The following is an 11,590-nucleotide window of genomic DNA, read 5'->3' on the forward strand; positions in this document are numbered from 1 at the left end:
AACATTACCAGATGCCAAGTTTGTTTTGTTTGCCGATGATACAAACATTGCAATAAATAGCAAATCAAGTGTAGTCTTAGAAAGATCAGCCAATAAAATATTTGTGGACATTAATCACTGGTTCCTAGCCAATTCTTTGTTACTAAACTTTGAAAAAACACACTACATGCAGTTCAGAACTTGTAAGGGGTGTCCCAAGAGTATATGTCTAACATATGATGACAAGAAGATAGAAGAAGTGGACAGTGTAAAATTCTTGGGATTACAGCTTGATAATAAATTCAACTGGGAAGAGCACACCACAGAACTGCTGAAGCGTCTTAACAAATCTCTGTTTGCAATGCGAATTTTGTCAGACATAGGGGATATAAAAATGAAAAAGCTGGCATACTATGCTTACTTTCATTCCATTATGTCATATGGGATTATTTTTTGGGGTAATTCATCAAGCCAAGCTAAAGTTTTCCGGGCACAGAAACGTGCGGTGAGAGTTATATGTGGTGTGAACTCAAGAACATCCTGCAGAAGCCTGTTTAGGGAACTAGGGATACTAACTACTGCTTCCCAATATATTTATTCCTTAATGAAATTTGTCATTAAAAATATATCACTTTTTCAAACCAACAGCTCAATTCATGGAATCAATACTAGAAATAAGAATAATCTTCACAAGGATTTAAAGTCACTTAGTCTTGTACAAAAAGGTGTGCATTATTCAGGAACACACATTTTCAATAACTTGCCAGCAGCCATAAAATGCTTAACAACCAATGAAATTCAGTTTAAGAGAAGGCTAAAGGATTTATTGGTGGCCAACTCCTTCTACTCCATTGATGAATTTCTTAGTAAAACCAACTGATTTGTATATAAGTACAACATACCTTCTGCACAATTTCAGTGCAGTAATGTGTTCATTGAAAATTTGTGTGTGTGTGTGTGTGTGTGTGTTAGTATAATCTAACTTCTGCACCATTTCAGTGCAGTAATGTGTTCATTGTAAATAAGTATTACAGTAGTTGTATTACCTTATAAATAAATAAAAAACTTTTTTATTTTAAATTCAGTGCATTAGTATTTGTAAAATGACTCTTAGTGTTCATTAAAAAATGACGATCATTCCACTTGGGACCTGTGGAATGGTACATTAGCTTATTTGTTTTAGTTGTAAATATTTGTCATGTATTGTTGTTTTCTGACATGTTCCACATCCTGGAGGACCTCCTCACTACGGATCAATTGGAATGAAAGTAAATCTAATCTAATCTAATCATAGGCGTTGCCAATCGCAGCGCCGCATTCAGCCTGTTTACATATCTCTGTATTTGAATACTCGTGCCTATATCACTTTTCTTTGGCTCTTCAGTGTAGGAGGAGCTGTCAAAGACAAACGTTTTCAGTTTAGCTTCAAATTTTACATTGCTGTCTATCAGGCTTAATGTGGAGCAACGAAAGGCATTTTTTTCTTCTGGTATTGCAATTGTGAACAACATCGTTTCTGTTGTAGTGCAGTGGATTATTTACAACAAACTTCATGAGGGAATTACTATATACTGCGAAATGAGTAGACTGCTACTTGCATGCCAATTAGTAGCCAGGCACAACGAAAATAGCTGTGGCGACATAGCGACTACACATCGCCTCTAACAAAAAATAACATCGCTGCCCTGTGCAGTAGTGTGAACAATAAAATCTGTGAAGGTTTACTATGTGTCGAACCTCTGACTAGCATTGACCGCGATGTAATTCTGTCTAGCAAATAAAATAAGGATTTGTTTGGCACACTCTGTGAACCATTTATTACGTATGCTCTTTCCCTGGTACCTCATTCCCTACAGTGGTGACCTTTGCGTGCCTCTTGTAAACTTACAGATGTGCAGTGTAAGTGGTCAAACTTTGACCGTGAGCTACTCACTATCTATGAAGCTTTGCGCTACTTTCGAGAAGAGGTAGAGGACAGACCTATTACCATATACACGGATCATCATCTACTGGCTGAAATGTTACGCCACCTGTCTGAGGACCCTACCCCCAGGCGTCTTCCATACTTCGATTTCATTTTACTGTTCATGACCGACGTGTGTTATGTCAAAGGTGCTGACAATGTTATCGCAGACTATTTGTCGCACATCATCTCTTCGTTCGCCTGACTTGATTATGATGAGATGACCGAAGCGCGAGACTCATTTAAAGACTTACAGAACCTCTTTCATGATCCAGACACAGGCCTCAAACTTGAACAACAAACCTTCCCTGGCTTCACCAAACCGTGTTGAGCGACGTGTCTGGCTACTGGGTCCAAACAGTCATTCCAAATATTTTTCGTAAACAAATCTTTGATCTCATCCACAATGTCGCACACCCTGGGTACAGTCCTCTATACGTTTAGTGACAGAACGTTTCGTGTGGCCGCACAAGTGAAAAGATGCTCCACATGGACCAGAGTGTGCATGCCATGCCAGCAGAGCAAAACAGGCTGCCACACTCAGCCCCCCTTGGCAAGTTCCCAGTCCCCAAGGGGAGGTTCCAACACATGCCCACAGGCATAGTAGGACCACTCCCAGTCTCGGATGGACAGCATTACATTATATCACTGATTGACAGAGTTATGCAGTGAGTCAAGGCAACACATACTACTGAGACATCCACCGAGACTGTTACCAAAGTTTTCATCAACGCGTTGATCGCACGTTTCGGGTATACTGTGCCACTCGCTACTGACCAGGGCAGACAATTTGAGTTCTCTCTATTCAGTGAACTGTGTCATCTTTGCGGCTGCCACCTTTCCATACCACCATGTATCACCTGCAGTCGAAAGGTCTCATTGAAAGACAGCACCACATGTTAAAAGCAGTGTTAAATGTGCCACCTTGAATCATGGACAGAAGCCATGCCTGGGTATTGCTCAGTGTCCACAGTGCTCATAAGGAAGAACTTGATGTATCTTTAACCAAGATCCTGTGTGGTGAGACATTTCTCTTCCCACTGATTTAGTTGTACAGGCTACGTGCTGCACTGATCATGACATGCCAGATGCCGCATGGAGTCACTGTGCGGTTAGAGGAGCCATGGCATGCACTGCATGGCCCCTCCCGCGGGAGGTTCGAGTCCTTCCTTAGGCATGGGTGTTTGTGTTATTATTATCATAAGTTAGTTTAAGTAGTGTGTAAGTATAGGGACCGATGACCTCAGCAGTTTGGTATCTTAAGAATTCACACACATTTGAACATCCAACCAACTTCCACCTCTTTCACAGTGCACCCTAACCTCCTCGATTTTTGCCCCAAGGGTATATCTGTGACGCTTGTCAACGAAAATCTGGTCGTCTTTGCGCAATATGAAGACAGAAGATTTGGGGCCAGCATGATTTCGCACCGTTACTGCCACACCTTGCCTATACTGTTTGACATGGACACGGCGGAATTTACATCACTACTCACTACTTAGGGCTCCCTTATCGTAAACGCCCCAGTTCATGGCGCGACTGTCCCAGCTACAGCCCCACACTGCCCTCGATGCCCATCGCCAAGGCTGCTACTGCTGACAGTTCACTGGTATTTGCTCCACTCCACTATGGACAAGCCCTCTGGCCTCCTGCCCACCTTGAGACCATGAGATCTCCAGCATCACTGCGACTTTTGCCCCACCACAGATCAACACCGACAACTCACTTCCTTGCAGCACTTCCCTTTGTACCACACTTCACACTACAGAGGGGGGGAGGGGGGGCTCTGTGGTGATATAAGCGACTATATGTCGCCTATAACTGACAAAAAAACATCGCTGCCCTGTGCAGTAGAGTGAACAATAAAATCTGTGATAGTTTGATATGTGTCGAACCTCTGATCAGTGTAGACCACAATGTAATTCTGTCCAGCAAGTAAACCAAGGATTTGCCTACCGCACTCCGTTCACCATTTATTAAAAAATGGTTCAAATGGCTCTTAGCACTATGGGACTTAACAGCTATGGTCATCAGTCCCCTAGAACTTAGAACTACCCAAACCTAACTAACCTAAGGACATCACACAACACCCAGCCATCACGAGGCAGAGAAAATCTCTGACCCCGCACCATTTATTAGTATGTAGTCCTACTGGTACCAAATTTCCTACAGAGTGTTCACATAAGTTTTCAGGTAAATCATTCTTCAGAAAGGAAGCAAAGCACACATATACATTCATGCAATCATACACACAAAACTCACACACGCGTGACTGCTGTCTTCAGCTGTTCTAGCTAGGATCTTTTTTAACTTGAAAGGAAATGTGAACAATGAATAATTATCGGTGGAAGGAATTTAGGGCGTGAGATGTTGCCTCAACAGTCAGTGTGATTACGTAGCTGTGTGTTGTGTGGGCATGAGACTGTTGATGTAGAGTGGCTTGGATGTCAGAGTGTTTACGATTTGGAATGCAATGAAAAACACAGGGTAGGAGAGAAAGAGCAGACAGCGAGTAATGTAAAGCAAATATAAAGTCAAATTACAGAAGTACAACCACTACAATAAAATAAACAGTGCAACCATTCATGTATACAAGAGAAAATATTGCTTGAACGACTCCACTTTCGAATGAAATGTGATAGCTTTAAACTTTAGACTACTATTGGATTGATTGGTACAGCCATAAACAACGCAAGCCGCGATTTTTGATGAAACAACTACGTCTCCACACAATTAAAGCATCCAACACGGTCGAAACTGTGCACAGGCACGCCAGAGTGACGTTACAGGGAAGTATCACCACAGTGAACCATGGAGGTATTAATGTTGTGAACCTAATGTTTTGGGCTACTTAAAATGGCAGGTATTTACTTCAAGTTTGTGATGTAATGACACCTCCCTTCTTTTTCTACCTCCACGTATGGCATGCTATATTCCAAACTGCAGCAGACTGTATTACCAATGTATAGCTAGTGACAAACAGATCCTGCTAAACGGCCACTATGTGACATATCATATGTTAGAACAGGATCGTACCAGGGGCAACACCTCTGCACAAACTAATTTCAATAATCAGAAAATACCCGATAGTAATCACACAGATCCTGTATCCTTATTAAGGTATAACGAAACCATGGATCTTAACGACGAGTTAACCACAGAAAATTCGAAGTGTTGTTGTCCAAAGAATGAATCGATATGGGCCATAGCACCAGCTATTGTGGATGGTGTACCATCCGCAATTTTTATGGATACAGGGGAAGCAATATGTACTGTATCATACAGTTTGTATAAGAGGATGAGGAAATCAGGCACCATTACATACTTCCCTGTCCAGAAGTGATGAGTCGCGAGTGTAGTTGGTGTTAAGTCATGTGGGGTTAGAATGCAGGTTTTTGTGACAATTAACGTGGAAAATGAGGATGGAATGACCGTTCCTAGTAACTGATCATTTAGTTACTGATTGTCTGATAGATGTAGAATTCCTGAGAGAGAAATACGCTATAACTGATTTCGTCTTAGGAAAATGTTTCTTGACGCACAATGGCAAAAAGACTGAAGTAATTCTGGACAACAATTGTTAATTCATGGCAAGTATTGCCAGAGCTATTGTGCACAATTCTTAGGCAAAACTGACAGCAATCATTTTAGCCACTCCCTAACAAAAGATGAGATATCAGACTTACAGGAACTCGTAGGCGATAAAGTGATTTAATCTGCAGCAGTTACAAGGAAACAACATGGTAAGGTCTATGATTTATTACTGTACTATTTACAGATGTGTGTGAAATCTTATGGGACTTAAATGCTGCGGTCATCAGTCCCTAAGCTTGCACACTACTTAACCTAAATTATCTTAAGGACAAACACACACACCCATGCCCGAAGGAGGACTCGAACCTCCGCCAGGACCAGCTGCACAGTGCATGACTGCAGCACCTCAGACCGCTCAGCTAATCCCGCGCGGTGCTATTTACAGGTATTCATACGAAGATGAGGTGCTACTGAAATCTATTTCTGCAATATAGAAGTTTGCCCCTTACAATATGGAAGTTTGCTTCCACAGTGTATTTTGCCGCAACGCATATAATATCCCATGGTCAAAGCGAACAGCAGTGAGAGATGAGAACAAACAAATACTAGAATGAGACATAATTGAACCATCTATATCACCAACCTGTGGGCTATTGTTAGTAGTAACCAAGACTAACAGAAGTATTCATCTCTTGTTAGGTGCACAAGCCATAAATGAAATAATTGTAGCCTACCTGTACACATAAGGCCTGACAACCTTTATGAACAGTTACAAAAATTTCATGGTGTCAAATACCTTACAAGTATTGATTTAAAAAGTTCTTTCTGGCAGGTAAAACTAATGTCAGAATCTAGGAAATATACAGCCTTTATTTTTGCCAGTGGTAGTTGTCGGTTTTGCTTCCTATCTTTCATAATCAATGTTAGTTCTGGAATGATCTGCGCTGCTTGAGACTCGGTGCTGGGTCCAGAACTGCTTGAAACTGTAACACTGTATGTTGTCAACAGTGTCATAGCAGTGAATACTTGGGACGAACGCCTACACATTCTAGAAAGAGTGCTAAAGAAGCTTTCACAAGCAAGAGTAATGACAAATTTACAAAACTCTTAGTTGCAAGAGAGGAGATCAAATATTTAGGGCATGTAATATCCTCACAGGGAAGCATCCAGATCCTGATAAAATTAGTACAATAAAGAATTTCCCATATCCAAACACCAAGACGAGTTAAAAACATTTCTTGGTTTCTGTTGTTTCTTCCAGGGTTTCATTCCAGACCAGTTATTAAACAGCACAACATTACTAGGTTTACTTAAGTAGAACGATTGATAGCTTTGGATACAGGAATGCACCAATGATTTTAATGCAATTGAAGAAGCATTAGTTAATTTAGATATCTTATCCTAGTATGAGCAAAGACTTTTGTGTCGCCACAGATGTCACATAGACAACTTTAGGCTCGTGTCTGTTTCAGATTGATCAAGAACAGGGTAAATAAGTAATAAAAGTGATTTGCCTTGCAAATAGGACACTAACTGCATGCACTTACAGTCGAAACGTAAATGTATATACTGATCATGAAGCTTTGAATCTTTTGATGTCATGCAGGTTATTACACCCATGCCAAGTGCATTGGGAATTATCCTTACAAGAACATTTATTTGAAGTAATTCGCATAGCAGGAAAACAAAACAAAGTAGCTGACGCCTTATCTATACTACCTCAGGTCTAACTAAAAGTGCGGAAACACTAGAGCAAGTAACGAATTAACACATCTTACTCATAACAAACACTACCGACAATACTGTACTGATATGTACAGAAACATGAAAGGACTACAAGAAGCAGATCCAAGTTGGCTCAAAGTGAGAACACATTTAAATCAGGATTCTGCAGGCAGTTTCAAAAAATATTACACCAAACAAAGTGATGTTTTGTTCTATGAGAGACATCCTAATACAGACACTTGGTGTTTGTACATGCCATCTGAGACTGTAGATAAAGTTATTTGGTATACACATCATGCCTGGCGACATTACAGTACAACAGAATGTGTAAGGAGACTCAACCTATTTTGCTACTTTCCAAATATAGGACAAAAAGTACATCATTTATTAAGCACCTGTGTCATCTGCCAGAAAGCAAAACCCTTCAACAAAACTGGTAAGACTGAATTGCACTCATTTTTTCCTAACAAACCACTTAAAATCGTAGCTGTTGATATTGCTGGTCTATACCCTATTGCCCGTGTAGGTATTAAAAGTATTATTGGATTATATGACTTTTTTCCAAATTTGTAAAGTTAAATGTTTTGAAGTCCGCTACAGCTGGAGTAATTATCGAAAGAATTTCAAATTATTACATCCCCACAGTAGGAAAACCCAAGTCATGGCTGACAGACAATGCATCTTATTTCAGTGACTATAAATAAGGAGTGTTTTTACAGGTAAATGGCATAAAAATAATTTTAATGTCGCGCTTAAACCCGCAAGCACAACCTTGTGAACGAGTGTTCTGCAAATTAAACAGTTTCACAAGCACATGTAAATATAAGCAACACACATGTCGGGTGCAGTATCTTGATGTGTTTAAGCAGACAGTGATCCATCTGCCTACGTTTGAGACACAATACACTCTTGCAGATTTGATGTTAACGTCAAAGAAAGCAGCGAGTGGTTAGATCCCCTTCCAAAGTTTCCAAAACAAGCAGAATCCTATGAAGAAAAGGCAAGAACGGTATTAACTGCACTCACTCATCACATATAGCTGAGAAAATCACCTTATAACAAGAATTTCAAAAGCACATAGAATTATGAAGTAGTAAATTATGTTTTACTCAAAACTCACAGCAGATCTACACAGCACAAACTAAATAACAGCAAGTGGGAGTTACCTTATGAAGGACCATATTTCGTCACAAGCATTCCACACCTGGGTAGTTCTTTGATCATAAATCCTGAACCAGTAAGATTCAAGGTTAGTACGCACAGAAAGATTTGAAGAAGTTGTAATGTACACAAAACCAGTAAATAAATGAATACTGTAACTCCCCAAGCCATCAAAAATAAACTAAAAATACATCTATTCCAAAAAGCAGAGAAAAATTCGCTTGACGCCTTCCTGAGAGACAATCTCCACTCCTTCAAAATTAAAAAAGTAAGTGTCGACCAAATGTGGCTTGAATTGAAGGAAATAGTATCGCTAGCAATCAAAAGATTTGTACCAAATAATTTAAAAACGACAGAGCTAATCCTCCTTGGTTCAGAAAACAGTTCAGTACACGAAACAACGAAAAAATCATGCCAAATACTAAACGAACGCAAAACCCCCGAGACTGGCGATCTTTTACAGAAGCTCGAAATTTAGCGTAGACTTCAATGCAAGACGCTTATAATCGTTTCCACAACGAAACTTTGTCTCGAAACCTGGCAGAAAATCAAAAGAACTTCTGCTTATATGTAACGTATGATAGCAGTAAGATACAATCAATGCTTTCTCTGTTTGATAGGAATGGAAATACTATCGGTGACTGTGGTACTAAAGCAGAGCTACTAAACATAGTCTATCAAAATAGCTTCACCAAAAAAGACGAAGTAAATACTCGAGAATTCGAATCAATAACAGCTGCCAATATGAAAACTTAGAAGTATATATCCCTGGAGTAGTGAAGCAACTTACAACATTTAATATAACCAAACCTTCCAGTCCAGACTGGATACCAATTAGATTTCCTTCAGAATATACTGATGCAATAGCTTCATACTTAACAATCATAGCCGGCCAGAGTGGCCAAGCGGTTCTAGGTGCTACAGTCTGAAGCCGCGCGACCATTATGGTCGCAGTTTCGAATCCAGCCCCAGGCATGGATTTGTGTGTTGTCCTTAGGTTAGTTAGGTTTAAGTAGTTCTAAGTTCTAGGGGACTGATGACCTCAGCAGTTAAGTCCCATAGTGCTCAAAGCCATTTGAACAATTTTTTAACAATAATATTCGAGGATAACCCCCCCCCCCCAAAAAAAAGGGGTAACATTGCGATGGGCGGAACTTGTGCAGCAGGCATTTCTACCGTTAGGCGTGTATAGTGGAATTCATTGACATTTCAGTGCCGCCTGTGTTGTCAACCTGGCTTGCTCTGTTCATCTGCAGTGATTGTTTTTGCTAGTGCTATTTCGTTCTTGTTTCTTTTTTTTATGATGCCAAGTTTAAGTGAACAACACGCAGCTGTGAAATTTTGTTTTTTACTCGGAAAAAAGTTTGCTGTAACTGTTTTAATGTTGAAAACAGCTTACCAAGATAGATGCTATGGGAAAATCTCTGGTGTACGAGTGGTTTGCTCGATTTAAAAATGGCGACATTTCGATTTATGAAAAACCTTGTTCTGGTCGTCAATCAACTGCCCGAATCAACGAAAATATTGAAAAAAATTCTAAAGCTTGTGCTCACAGACCGTCGACAGACAATTTATCAACTATCAACTATTAGTGGGTTGTTGTGGAGTTCGGTTCAGCGAATTTTGAAGGAAGATTTGGCAGTGAAGAAAGTTACTGCAAAGTTTGTTCCTCAGGTCCTGACTAACAATCAAAAGGAATATCGAGTTGAAACATATGCTATAAAACAACTGCTGGAAACTGATCCAGATTGTCTGTCAAAGGTCGTTACTAGTGATGAGTCATGGTGTTATGCTTATGACCCAGAAACAAAGCAACAGTCAAGCCAATAGAAGACGTCGTCATCGCCTCAGCCCAAAAAATGTCATCAAGGCAAATCAGACATCAAAACAATGCTATCTGCATTTTTGATGCCAAGGGCGTAGTTCATTCAGAGCTTGTTCCCCCAGGTCAGACTGTCAATCAAACTTTTATTTGGAAGTTTTAAGAAGACTTCACAAGAGTGTTTGTCAGAAAAGACCCAATGTGTGGCAGACAGGAGACTCGTTCTTCCACCACAACACTGCATGTGCACACACAACCATATCTGTTAAACAGTTTTTGGCTAAAAATGGCACGGTTCTGCTCCCACGCACCTTACTTGCCTGATTTGGCGCCGTGCGGCTTTTTCTTATTTCCACACATGAAAAGGGGCATGAAAGGACACCATCTTGACAAAATTGAAGAAGTCAAGAAAAAAACGAGAAAGGAGCTGTCAGCCATTTTTAAAGATGACTACACAAAATGTTTTGAACAGTGGAAGCACCGATGGGACAAAAGTATTAATTTTAATGGAGAGTATTTTGAAGTGGAAAGGCTGTTTGAAAATATATAGCTTTTAAAAAAATAATTCCATTTTTTTGGGTACCCCTTGTACAATCACTCTTTCAGTGAAAGATCTGTACCCAGAGACTGGAAAGTTGTACACATCACACCAATATTCAATATAGGTAATAGGAGTAATCCACTAAATTACAGGCCCATATATTAACGTTGACATGCAGCAGGATTCTGAAACATATATTGTGTTTGAAAATTATTGATTGCCTTGGAACAATGGTCTATTGACACAAAGTCAACACAGATTTCCAGAACATCGTTCTTGTGAAACATGAAGTGTTGAGTGCTATCGACAAGGGATTTCAAACTGATTTTGTATTACTGGATTTCCAAAAGGCTTTTGACACCATACCTGACAAGCATGCTGATGGAAGTAGAAGTATTTTGTACATTCTGGCTCACGAGTTTGTTCGCTAGTTCACCAGAAGTTAGACAGAACATACAAAATACTTCTATGGTATATATTCTCAGGTCAAATTCACTCTATTTTATAGAAGGTGAATGTAGGAAAAATAAATTTAATATACCGGGCGTTCAAAAAGTCATTATAAATTTCAAAACTGAATAAATCATGGGATAATGTAGATAGACGCACATGTTTGGAATGACATGAGGTTTTATTAGAACCAAAAAAATACAAAAGTTCAAAAAATGTCCGACAGATGGCGCTTCATCTGATCAGAATAGCAGTAATTAGCATAACAAAGTAAGACAAAGCAAAGATGATGTTCTTTACAGGAAATGCTCCAAATGTCCACCATCATTCCTCAACAACAGCTGTGGTCGAGGAATAGTGTTGTGAACAGCACTGTAAAGCATGTCCGGAGTTATGGTGTGGCATTGGCGTTGGA

Source organism: Schistocerca nitens, chromosome 5, assembly GCF_023898315.1.
Source record: "Schistocerca nitens isolate TAMUIC-IGC-003100 chromosome 5, iqSchNite1.1, whole genome shotgun sequence".
In the NCBI taxonomy this organism is placed as follows: domain Eukaryota; kingdom Metazoa; phylum Arthropoda; class Insecta; order Orthoptera; family Acrididae; genus Schistocerca; species Schistocerca nitens.